The following is a 13,336-nucleotide window of genomic DNA, read 5'->3' on the forward strand; positions in this document are numbered from 1 at the left end:
ACAGCAGGGCTGAGACTGACAAGCTCAATCGGCTTCCAGGTCCCGATGGAGGCCCCAGAACCTGCTCCCCTTGGGGAGTCTGTGGAAGGTGGTGTAGGAACACGGCCCTCAGGTGCCAGGAGTGAAGTGAGCAGGGTCTCCCCACACCTAGCCTGCCCGCTCCTCCCTTGAAACCAGCGGGTCTGAGCACTGGACCTGAAAGCAAGGCATCTGGAGGCCCAAGGCTGAGGCCCACAGCCTCCTCTGCCAGCCCTGCTTGTCCAGGGGCTGGGCTGTCCTAGCCTCTCCCTCTGCTCCTTCATGTAGAGGTCTTCAGGGCACCCTAATGTCTCCAATCAAAGTCAGGTTTGTTGGCAAGACATGCTTGGTCCCTAGCTCCACGCCAGACGTCTCCACCCTCAAAGGACCAAGCATCTCATGATTTCATGTCCCACTAGCAGACCCTGTGCCCAGTTCACCCATCCCCACTCACCATCACCATTTGATTTTTCCTTCAGAAGCATGTGAGGAAATGGGTGGTTGATCAGCCTGATTCAATCATTTTACATTGTAAACATATATCAAAGCATCATCTTGTATCCCATAAATGTATGTAATTATCATTTGTCAATTAAAAATGAAATTTTAAAAAGATTCAGCTCCCAGTTGCCTCCCCCAGGAAGCCTGTAGTACTTTCCCTTGCTTAGTACCAACTTTCTACCAGTTCTTACCCTGGACCCTATAGAGGGCACAGGGCACTTGGGTTGCCTATCAGGGACACATCCATGCCTCTCAAGCTTTCTAGCAAGCTTCCTGTCTATTTTACTCAGCCCAGGACTTTGGGAAGGTGGAGGTGGTCACTTCCTACAGTCAGGTCAGGACAGCTGCAGTTCAGGGGAAAGAGGCACCAAGTGCTCAGGTTGCAGTTGCCTAGCAGGAAATCTCTTTTCTCCCACTGGAAGGGGATAGTGATATTTGGGACTCAGGGTTGATGTCAGCATGGCACTGGATGGGAGGTCTACCAGGACAGATGCTGGGATGTTGAGGCCATGCCTGCAGCTGTGCACGGTGGGCAGTGTGGCTGTGGCTCTGGGCACCTCTTTATCTGGTGCCAGATGTGCTGCCTGGCCCTGCATGCAGGAGGCTGGACCCACTGGGCCTCATGGGAGCAGGGCCTCAGGGGCCCTCTGGTTGCCCCTTCCTTCCTGTGAATGCCTCTGCTTTTGAGAAACTCAGGGCCAAGGACAGGACACTGGATGTGGCTGGGGGCACCAGGGTTGGTGGAGTAGGGAGTTCCTGATGCCAGGTTCACCCCAACCCCAGCAGAGAGAAAGGACCTGGACAGGCCCTGGCCCCGGGAGGGGGCAGCCAGGCAGGCCTGACTGGGAAGGCCCAGGCATCGAGGTTGGGCCAGGGTCCCACGTGAGGGAGATCGCCTCGCATTCTCTAGGTTGGGACCAGTGCCCAGCTCTAAGAGACATGTGCCCTGCACCCCACACCCCAGTGGAGCACAGCATGAGCCCTCCAGCCCGGCCCTGTGGTTGCTGGTTCTGGGAGGAGATTTTGAATCCCCATTCAATTGTCTTAAGGTTCACAAACATATTTCTGTTTTCTGTCTTTTTCAGACACATTTCTAAGTGTGTTCTCTTCAGGTTACTGTTTGTCAGTTACTGGCATAATAATGTTCTATAATAATTTGTAAAATGTCTGTCATATGTAAAGTTATGTCTCCATTTGATTTATTGTATTATATGCTGTGCCATCCCTCTTTTCATTTTCTTGGCCAATTATTCTAGAGGTTGATTTATCTTTATTAATATTTTCAAAGAACCACCATTTTGATTTGTTGACCCTTTATTTTTTAATTTTTAATTTTTGTGGGTACATAGTAGGTATATATATTTATGGGGTACATGAGATATTTTGATATAGGCATGCAATACATAATAATCACATCAGCCGGGTGCAGTGGCTCATGCCTATAATCCTAGTACTTTGGGAGGCCAAGGTGGGCGGATCACCTGAGGTCAGGAGTTCAAGACCAACCTGATCAATCTGGAGAAACCCCATCTCTTCTAAAAATACAAAAATTAGCTGGGTGTGGTGGCACATGCCTATAATCCCAGCTACTCAGGAGGCTGAGGCAGGAGAATCGCTTGAACCCAAGAGGCAGAGGTTGCAGTGAACCAAGATTGCACCATTGCACTCCAGCCCAGGCGACAGTGCAAGACTGTCTCAAAAAAAAATCACATCAGGGTAAATGGGTTATTCATCCCCTCAAGCATTTATCCTTTGTGTTGCAAACAATTCAATTATACCATTAGTTATTTTTAAATGTACAATTGAAGTACTATTGACCATAGTCACTCTGTTGTACTAAATAGTAGGTCTTATTCATTCTTTCTATTTTGTTTGTACCCATTAATCTTCCTCACTTCCCTCACTCCCCCCCACCCTTCCCAGACTCCAATAATAATTCTTCTACTCTCTACCTCCATGAGTTCAAGTGTTTTAATTTTTAGCTCCCAAGAGTAAGTGAGAACATGTGAAGTTTGTCTTTCTGTGCCTGGCTTACTTCACTTAACATAATGATCTTCAGTTCCATTCATGTTGTTGCATATGGCAGAATTTCATTCTTTTTCATGGCTGAATAGTACTCCATGTGAATATGTAACACATTTGCTTTATCCATTGACACTTAGGTTGCTTCCAAATCTCAGCTATTGTCAACAGTGCTGAAAACACAGGAATGCAGCTAACTCTTTGATAAACTGATTTTCTTTCTTTTGGGTGTGTACTAGCAGTGGGATTCCTGAATTGTATAGTAGCCCTATTTTTAGTTTTGGAGGAACCTCCAAACTGTCCTCTATAGTGGTTGTACTAATTTACATTCCCACCAAGAGTGTACACGGGTTCTCTTTTCTTCACATCCTCACCAGCATTTGTTATTGCCTGTCTTTTGAATAAAATATTTTAACTGGGGTGAGATGACATCTCATTGCAGTTTTGATTCGAATTTCTCTGATGATCATTGATCTTGACTCCTTTTCGTATGCTGGTTTGCCATCTGTAAGTCATCTTTTGAGAATATCTATTCAAATCTGTGCTGAGGCACCTGGAGCTGGAGGTGGTGACACAAGCACCCCTGTGGCTGCCACCAGTGGGATTGTGCTGGGCCAAACCTGAAACCAGCCCAGCACTGAGTCTCACCCAAGACCCACTGTAACCATTATCCAGCTACCACCTATGTTTGCTTAAGGTCCTAGAGCTCTACAATCATAGAGGTGAAGACAGCCAAGCTTGTGTCCTTCCCTTCGGGGTGGCAAGTTTTCACAGGCTCTGGGGAAGTCCAGAGTTACTGTCTGGAAGCCATGATTGGAGTCAAGAACCTTAGAAATCTGCTTGATGCTTTATTCTACTACAGCTAAGCTGGCACTCAAATCACAAGACAAAGACCTTCTCACTTTTCTCTCTGCTTTCCACAGGAAGAAGAGCCCCTCCCATGGTCATCGCCACCAGAGACCCACACGGGATACCACCAGCCCATCACCAATGTTTGCTTTAAGCCCAAGCACTCTTCAGTCAGCTTGCGGTGAATGCTGCCAGGCCTGGGACTCACACTTCAGGGCAGTGGGCTCCCCTCTGGCCAAGGGTGGTCCAGATGCCATCCAAGAGCCAAGGCCTTTGGAATCAGGGATCCCAGGAGCCTGCTTGGTGCTCTGCCCCACTGAACTGAGCCAGTACATAAGGTGCAAGACTAAGTCCCCTTTACTTTCCCTTCTGCTTTCCTCAAGCAGAAGCCATTTCTTACCATAACACCAGAGCTGGGAATGTGCTGGCTCTCATCTGAAGCCAGCAGGTCTCAGTCTCACCCAAGGCCCATGGCATATACCTGGATACCACTGCTGCTTCTTCAGGACCCAGGGACTCTTTAGGCAGCAGGTAATAAATTCTGCCAGGACTTGGTCCTTCCCTTCAAGGCAGTGGGTTTCCTTCTGGCCCAGGGTGTGTCTAGAAATGTCATCTGAGAGGGCTCAAAATGAGGGCCTCATGACCCTGAACAGTGCCCTATTCCTCTGTGGCTGAGCTGGTATCCAAGACACATGTCAAAGTTCTCTTTAGTCTTCCCTCTCCTCTCCTTAATTGGAAGGAAGCAGTCACTTTTGCTGCTGCGAGCTGTGCTGCTTAGGGTTGAAGGAAAGAGCACAAACACATCCTCAGCCAGCCCGGCTGGCGTCTCACTAGGTCGCATGCCTCCCACATCCACTGGCTCTGAGCCCAGCACAGCACTAGGACTCACTAGGAATTGAAGTCCTTGTGGCCTAGATTGACTTTCAAGTCTATTTAGGACCTCAGAGCCTTTTAGCCCACAGTGGTGAGGCTTGCAAAAACTTATGTTCCAACTGCTGGGATGGATGATGCCTCTCTGCCTAGGGCTGGTCTAAATTCTTCCTCTGTGGGTAGGTGTCAAGTGACTTTAACCTGGTTTTCCTTTCCACTATGACAGGGCAGCGTGGAATTCAATGCAGGGTCTCATAATTACTGCAGTCTCTTTCTCCCAGTGCACAGATTTTCCATGCCACAGGACCACTACTGGGGAGTGAGAGAGGGGTGGCTTCAGGAATTCAAAACTGTTTTTCACCTTCTTCAAAGCCTCTTTCAGAGATAGAAAGTTAAAGCCAGGTACTGTGGCCACTTACCAGATTGTTGGTTCTTATGAAGGAGCTTTTTTTGTGTGTATGTAGATAGTAGTTAAATTTAGTGTTCCTGCAGTGGGGGCAACTGGTGAATTTTTCCATTTAGCCATCTTGCTCTGCTCCACCTTGACACTTTCTGGTTTATCTTTATTTTTTCGTTTCATTAATTTTTGCTCAAATCTTGTGTATTTCTATCTACAGGCTTATATCTAAATTTTGCTAATGTCTTCATCTGGGCTCCGAATAGCCTTTCTTAGTAGGTACTGCAAAGATTATAAATTCCTGTAGTACCTTCTAGTGGCAGCCCTCCATTTTTGCTATGTATTATTTTATCAATGTTGAGTTATAAGCAGCTGCACAGTATGAAGTCTTATGTGTCTCACTTTTGCATTCAATATTGTGTTTACGAGATGTCGTTACATGTAGCTGTCATTTACTTATTCTCAGCTATTATACATAATCTTCCATCTCTCTGTGGATATCTGGCTCATTTCCAGTCTTCGATATTATGAATAATGCTGCTGTGAGCATTCTTGCACATGACTCTTGAGGTATATGTCCATACATTTATACTGATTATGTATGTAGGAGTGAAATCTCTAGGGCAAAGAATATCCTTATATTAAATTCTATTCCATGATGCCAACTGTTTTCCAAATTATTTGTACAATATCACTCTCTCCAGCAGTGTGTGAGTACCGACCTCCGCTCCACAGTCTTGCCAATGCTCACTATTGTCAGTTTTTAAAATTTTAGCCATTTGGCAATGTATGACAGTGGCTCAGAGAGGTGTGAATTTGCATTTTCTGACTACTAACGAATTTAAACAATTTTGTATGTGTGTTTGAGTTCCTCTAAAACCCGTGAGGAAACTAAACCCCCAAAGTGACAGTATTGAGAGGTGGGGGCCTTTAAGAGGTGATTGGATCATGAGGGCTCTGCTCTTAATTCATTCATGGATTAATGGGTTAATGAATTAACACATTATCATGAGAGGCAAACAGGTGGCTGCATGAGAAGAGGTAGAGAGACCTGAGCCAACACATTAGCATACTCAGCCCTCTTGCCATGTGACACCTTGGGCCACCTTGAGGCTTCACACAGAGTCCCCACCAGCAGAAAAGCTGTCATCAGATGCGGTCCCCTGACCTTGGACTTCTCAGACTCCATAAATAATAATTAAATTCCTTCGCTTGATACATTACCCTTCTTTAGTAAGTTCTAGTTCAGGTCTTCTATATTGTTGATTATTTTCAGTCTACTAGTCCTAACAGTTGCTGAGAGGGAGATGTTGAAGTCTCCAACTATAATTGTGGATCTCCTCTCTCCTTTCAGTTCTATCAGTGTTTCTTCAGGTATTTCAAGGCACTGTTTCTGGTGCATATGCATTTAGAATTGTTACTACTTCCTGGTGGATTTAATCATTGGTATGTTAGCTCTTAAGCCTACCATTTTGTTATTTTCTGTTTGTTTCCTCTGGCTATCATTTCTTTTTCTCTTTTCTTGTTACTTGAATAATTTTTTGTATTTCATTTTGACTTATTTATAGTGTTTTTTTAGTGTGTTTCTTCATATAGTTTTTATTTTGGTTGCTCTGGATATTTCAATAGACATATGTGACTTACCACAGTCTGCTGGTATCAACATTTTGCCACCTTGAATGACATGCAGAAATCTTTCTTCCATTTAGGTCCTCTTACCTTTCACAATTTATTTTTATTTTTATTTTTTAGACACAGTCTCACTCTGTCGCCCAGGCTGGAATGCAAAGAAGTGACCTTAGCACACTACAACCTCTGTCTCCTGGGTTCAAACTATTCTCCCACCTCAGCCTCCCAAATAGCTGGGATTAAAGGCATTTGCCACCATGCCCATCTAATTTTTTGTATTTTTAGTAGAGATGGCATTTCATCATGTTGGCCGGGCTGGTCTTGAACTCCTGACCTCGGGTCATTCATCTGCCTTGGCCTCCCAAACTACTGGATGGCAGGCGTGAGCCACCACACCCAGCCCCTTTCACAGTTTTATATATTGTTATCTTGAGCATCAGATAATGTTATCATTTTTGTTTTGATCTTCAGAGTCTTAAAATAAAACTCATGTGAGAAAGGAAAGTCTGTGGTTTGTACTCACATGTCTTTTTCTCATGTTGTTCTTTCTTATGCTCTATGGTTCCTTCTTTCATAATTTCCTTCCTGCTGAAGATCTTCCTTTAGCCAGTTTTAAGGAGAGGTCTGGAATTGACAAATTCTTATAGCTTTTATTCACCTGAGAATGTCTTTAGTGCTCCTTCATTTTGGCAAAATAATTTTGCCAGATAAGATTGTGGTTGACAGTTCTTTTCTTTCAGCACCTGAAAAATATTGTACCAATTCCTTCTGGCCTTAAATATAAAAAAGATTTATTATGATAATAAATCTTTCAGAAGAGGTTATATCACCCATGGATTCAAATAAGAAATCCACTGTCATTCAAATGGAACTTGTAGGTATAATGTCATTTTTTTCCTGCTGTTTTCAATAATTATGATGTCTTCATAATATATATGTATAGATGACCTGCTGGTTCTGTTTCTCTGGAGAACAGTGACTCTTACATGGACTATGAGCCTAGAACATTTTGTTGTGCCAGAAAGTATAGAAGTCCTTGAAAACTTATTAGTGCAAAACAAAGACTGGAGGATTTAGCTTGATGAGGCTCCCACTGGCCAAATCTGAGATAATCTGAGCATAAAAATGAATAATGACAGGATTGTAACCCAGTGACTAAGAACAGGATGCATGCTATCATTTTGAGTTACAAAACAAATGAATGAACATTCTGATTTACAAGACATGGTGTAGAACTAGAAAATCACCATTATGTAGCCACCATTTTAATAATTGATTTAGGCAGAAAACATCAATGGATGCTCAAATCATTGATGGAAGTTAAATTAAAAAAAATAGATTTATTTATATAAATTACTTTGTAATTTTAAGGGGGAAAAATACCTTTACAATGGGAAAACCTGGAAGACACTACCATGATATTGATAGAGGTTAATAACATGAGTAACAAGACAAACCAGCATCATGTTGATGTCCTGAGAAGGATACAGTGCCATCCCTGCCAGAAATGCATAACACAAATCTAATCACGAATGAACATCAAGCTCAAGTAAAACACATTCTACAGAACCGTGGCCTGCACTCTTCAACAATGTCAAAAAATCAATGCTAAATTAGATAATTATATTATGGTTATATAAGAGAATGTCCTTGTTTTAGGACATAGGCTGCAATGTTTGGAAATGGTTGTGATATCTGCAAGGTATTCTCAAATGTTACAAAGAGAGAGGAGAAAGAGAGAGAAAGCAAGAGAGCACAGGCAGGATGAAATGTTGTCTGGTGACTCTAGGTGAAGGGTTTTTGGAGGTGGACTGTGTTACTCCTAAAGCCAAGGGGGTTCTGCCAGCTCCCAGGTCCTGGGCTGCTTGGATTTTTGAAGCAAACAGTCACACTCATTAGAGGGCCGTAAACAGTGCAGGTGATGCCTGAACACAGCTGACTGCTATCTTGGTTTAAAAATGCAGGCTCTGGAGCTGGATGGTTGAATTTCTATTACACCCTTAATTTGTGTGACTTTAGTCAAATTCGTTAACTTCTTTAGGCTTCAGTTCCCTCAAATGAAAAATAGTATGAGAATGGGCGTTGTGTTCTAAGATTGCTTGGAAGATTAACATGAGTCAGTAAAATCTATAATGCCTATAAAGCATGCCTGAAACACAGTAAGCATGTATAAACATGAATTGTTATATTTATTATTAGTAGTACTTGGACCAGTAGCAAAGAAGATTCTTCAACTTTCTTTATCTCTTAGTGGTCTGAAACCTCCTTCTGATACTATTTAAAGGAATTTGGGTAAGTTCTCATACAGAAAATGAGCCTTTCTTAATTTTGGAATGATGATGAAACACAGGGTTTTAGTCCCACCAGGATCTTCTAGCTGAAAAGGAACTAAGCCAGGTGGATGGGCAGTACAGAATGGAAGGAGGGAGAAGGGAACTGATCCTGCTTGCAAAGGCAAAAGAGACCCTGGGGAATTCAGAACCTGGCACCAGTTTTCTTCAACTCCCATGAAAATAGCCAGACTGCCTGATATGGTTTGGCCGTGGCCCCATTTAAATCTCAACTTGAATTGTGTCTCCCAGAATTCCCAAGTGTTGTGGGAGGGACCCAGGGGGAGAAAATTGAATCATGGGGGCCAGTCTTTCCTGTGATAGTGAATAAGTCTCATGAGATCTGATGGGTTTATCAGGGGTTTCCACTTTTGCTTCTTCCTCATTTTCTCTTGCCACCGCCATGTAAGAAGTACCTTTCACTTCCTGCCATGAATCTGAGGACTCCCCAGGCATGTGGAAGTATAAGTCCAATTAAACCTCTTTTTCTTCCCAGTCTCAGGTATGTCTTTATCAGCAGTGTGAAAACAGACTAATACACTGCCTGACACTCTTTCATGAATCATTTTTGCATCAAAGAGTAAATTGGGAGTAAAGTAACAGAAGATAAAAACAGAATATTTTAGAACCAAAAGAATGCCTAAGCTATGCTCAGTAGTAAATTCATAGTTCTAAATAGCCTTAAAATTTAAAAGAGAGAGTTTCATGAACGATTATGCTTATATCTTGGTTCTACCAAAGTGCTGCTAAAGTCTTAGCCTGCTGCAGTGACAGAGTACCTGGGCAGGTATGTTAAGTACTCCACCTCGGTAGAGATAACAGAAACATAATCTTGGCCTTCCCATTAAAACTAAAGGAAAAATTTGACTGAAGTCTTCAAGTAGCACCCTTAAGGAATCACACATAGAAAATACTCAATAAATATTACAGCTTGAATAAATAAAACAATGCCACTGAGAACCTCAAAGACCTGGAGTACTCTCAGGTAACTGGTGTATTAGTTAGATGTTGCTCTGTAACAAACCACTTCAAAACTTAGGGGCTTAAAATAGTAACCTTTTATTGTTTCTCATGAGTCTACAGGTCGGTGGGGCACTTCTGCTACTCTAGGCTGGACGTGGCTGATCTTAACTGGCTCTCAGTGATCAGTCAGTGGAGTGCTGGGACAGGGCCATCTCAGATGACTTCAATCCTCCCCCGCATGTCCTGCTCATCCCTTCAGCAGGCTAAACTGAGCTTATTCTCATGGCAGTGGCAGAGGTCCAAGAAATGAGTGAAAATGCACATGTGCTTTTCCAAGCCTCTGATCCCATCCCGCTGGCCAAAGCATGTCACAGCATCCAGCCCAACATTGTTTTGGGAGGGCCGTACCTAAATGAATGGCAAAAGTGAGGCATGAAAAATTGAGCCGATTTCTGCAATGAATCCTCTATAACTGGGAATCATGTAGATAAGTGTTTTGGGACAGCACATCCAAATGACAGGCTTAAAGTAATGAAATGTGTGGCCGTCTCCTTACCACAGTTGATTTGAACCCAGTTGTTGAATTATTTGCCATATCTCACCCAGTTCAGTATGGCTATCACTATGATGAAACCTTCTAAGTCTCTGAGGATTTATAAGGGATCTGACTTTTTTAAAAAGAAAGAAACTGGACCACTATCCCACAGTTCACAAAGATCAATTTCAGATATATCAAAGATCCATATACAAAAGGAAAAATTCCAAAGCTTTCAAAATTAAATGTTGGGGAGGCAGGGCAGGGATCTCTTAATATCCTTAGAGTAGAAACAATTCTTTAAAAAGACACAAGATGCATTACCTATATAGGACACATTTTCAAATCTAGCCATATTGAAATTGAGAATTTTTGTTAATCAAAGTTACCTCAAAGGGAATGTTTTTAAAAGTCATGATGTGAGATAAAATATTTGTAGCACATGTAACCAACAAGTGACTAGAACCTGGGTACATAAAGAACTCCTGTAAACAGTGTTGTGCTGGAAAACGTTTAACAACTGGCTTTCAGACCCTAAAAGTCCTTATTTTTAGCATTTGCTTGCTTCCAGGATAAAACACTTCCATGTGGCCAATTTCAAGCCAGTAATATAAGGTCAGCAAATAGGGCCTTGGGGGGTAGATGGTTGCAGTTCGCTCTCACAAGGCAGGTACAAAGGCTGCAGTACAAAAGTCAGCATGAAAAACAAAACAACCCAATGGGAAAAGTGCAAAGACTTCAGAAGGCTTTTATCAGGGCTGTCTTAGTCCGTTTGTGTTGCTGTGAAGAAATACTTGAGTGTGGGTGGTTTATAAAGAAAAGAGTCGTATATGGCTCAGCATTCTGCAGGCTGTGCAAGAAGCACGGAGCCCTTATTAGGCGAGGGCCTCATGCTGCTTCCACTTATGGCAGAAGGGAAAGGGAGACCATGTGTGGAGATCACTCGGCAAGAGAGGAAGGCGAGGAGGTGCCAGGCTCTCTCTAACAACCAGGAACGAATAGAGTGAGAACTCACACTCCTTCCCCAGGGAGGGCATTAAGCTCTTCATGCGGGATCCACTCCCATGACCCAGACACCTCCCTTTAGGCCCCACCTCCAACACTGGGAATCAAATTTCAACATGAGATTTGGAGAAGACAGACCATGTATAGCAGGGACATAAAGGAGAAAACCTAAATAGACAATAAAAATGTGAAAAGATGCTCAACCTCATAAATGATGAGAGAAATGCAAATTAAAGCCACAATCAGATACATTTTGCACCCTCCAGATTGACAGAAGCTAAAAAGTTTGTCAGTTTGGGGTTGATGATGCGGAGCTGTGGTACTAGCCTGTGCTAATACAAACCATTGTGAGAAGCAGCCTAGCATTTCCTAGAGGAGGTGACTGTGCACACCCTACAACCAGCACTTTCATTCCTGTAACTGTAAACATGCCCTAGGGAAACTCTTGCCCATGCATCCCGCAGGACACACAAGGTTTGTGGGAGCACCGTTAGCAATGGGAAAAAATAAAAACAAACCATGTGCCCATCAGCAACACAATAATTTATAGTCTCGATATATGATGGAATACAATTTCACAGCAGTGAAAACTAATGAATTACGGCCACACGTACCAGCATGGACAAATCCCAAGAACTTCATGGAAACAGAGAGCATCACAAAAGAATACATGTAACATAACTACAATACTATAAAGTTCCTTATTTATACTAACAAAGACAGGGGTGTTTATCAGCAAGGTCAGGTTGGTGGTTGAAGAAGGGAGCAAGGGGGTGTATGACCTGAGCATGGGGTAGGAAGGGAGAGGGGCTATTCCATGCGACTGGAAATAGTCGGTTCTCAAACTAGGTGTCAACGTGGAGGTGCTCACTGCACTGTTGCTGCTGAGAGGTACGCTTGCATTGGATAGATTCTTCCACGTGTGTATTTCAAGTTTGGCTTCATCACAAGGCTTGTGGGGGAGTCAGTGAAGTGTGTTAAGTGTGACAACTGAGGAAAGCCCCAGTCGCAGGGGACAGAGAGAGGGGCACATGTTGTCACCTGGCGGTGGGGTGGGTGCGGGAGAAGCGTCCAGGCTGCAAACTGAGCTGCAAACCACGGAGGGACTTAGGCCAGGAAGGGGCAGTGCGGTGCCCTCCAGGCAGAGGAGCAGCCCTGAAGTCACCCTGCTGCGACGAGGACTCCGCCTATCCTGTTCCCTGTCATACCTGCTGCCTGCCCCCCGCACACACAGGTGCACACACACGCCCACATATCAGGCAGACGAAGAAGCGGCCAGAACTCAGCCAGCCTTCTTCCTCCCAGCAAAACACACACACACGCGCGCGCGCGCGCGCACACACACACAAAATGGGCGTTAGCTTTTCCTCTAGTTGTGCCTATATTTCAGCTTGTGGTTTTCACGTTTCATCACAAGAGTCTTCGCGGCAGAACTTGGCCAACCCCACAGCCGTCGGGAATTTCTGATTGATCCTGCGTTCGTTCGGCTGCTTGGCCTGCGCTTCAACCTCTCGCGACCCAGCGGGACTGCTCCTTCCCAGCCGCCTTTGCCTCCGGCCTCTACCGCGGGGTCGCAGCGACCCCCGGCCTGCGCGGCAGACCGCCAAGTCCGGGGAAATGCGGCGGAGCGTCCCTGCGGAGCCGGTGCAGAACCGTGGGAAGGGGGGCGATCGGCTCCGCGGGGAGGGGGCGCAGCCCGGGGCAGACTCCGGCACAGGCTCCTTCCGCCCTCCCGGGGCAGCCTCTAAATCCCCTCCGGACGCCCAGGACCGGGAGCTGCGGCTCCCAAAGCCGGTTTAGCCTTAGGTCTTGCCCCATCTCCTCCGTCCTAGGAAGTCCCCTTGGGGGCCAGAGCCACCCCTTGCCCGCGGAGGGAAGAGGAGCCTTTCCTTCCAAACCGAGTGCGGTCCTGCGCCGGGGCAGCCCCGGAGCGAGCTCCTTTCCCATGAAAGAGGGACATTCATTTCCCTCTCCAAGGTCGGAGCGTTGAAAGGCTTCTCGGCGGCATCACTCAGTCCAACTAATGATTGGGGGATGAGGAAAAAATGAGGAGCCGAGCCGCAGCCGCTCGCCCGCCTCCAGCTAAAACGCAACACAACGCGAGCCTCCAGTGACCCTGACTCAGGTGACCCCAGGCGCTTCCCACGCCCGGACCTGGAGCCACACCCGGGCCCTCGGGGCTCCACGGCAGAGCGGTGATGCCTCCTTTGCGGGGAA

Source organism: Callithrix jacchus, chromosome 12 (assembly GCF_049354715.1).
Source record: "Callithrix jacchus isolate 240 chromosome 12, calJac240_pri, whole genome shotgun sequence".
Taxonomy (NCBI): domain Eukaryota; kingdom Metazoa; phylum Chordata; class Mammalia; order Primates; family Cebidae; genus Callithrix; species Callithrix jacchus.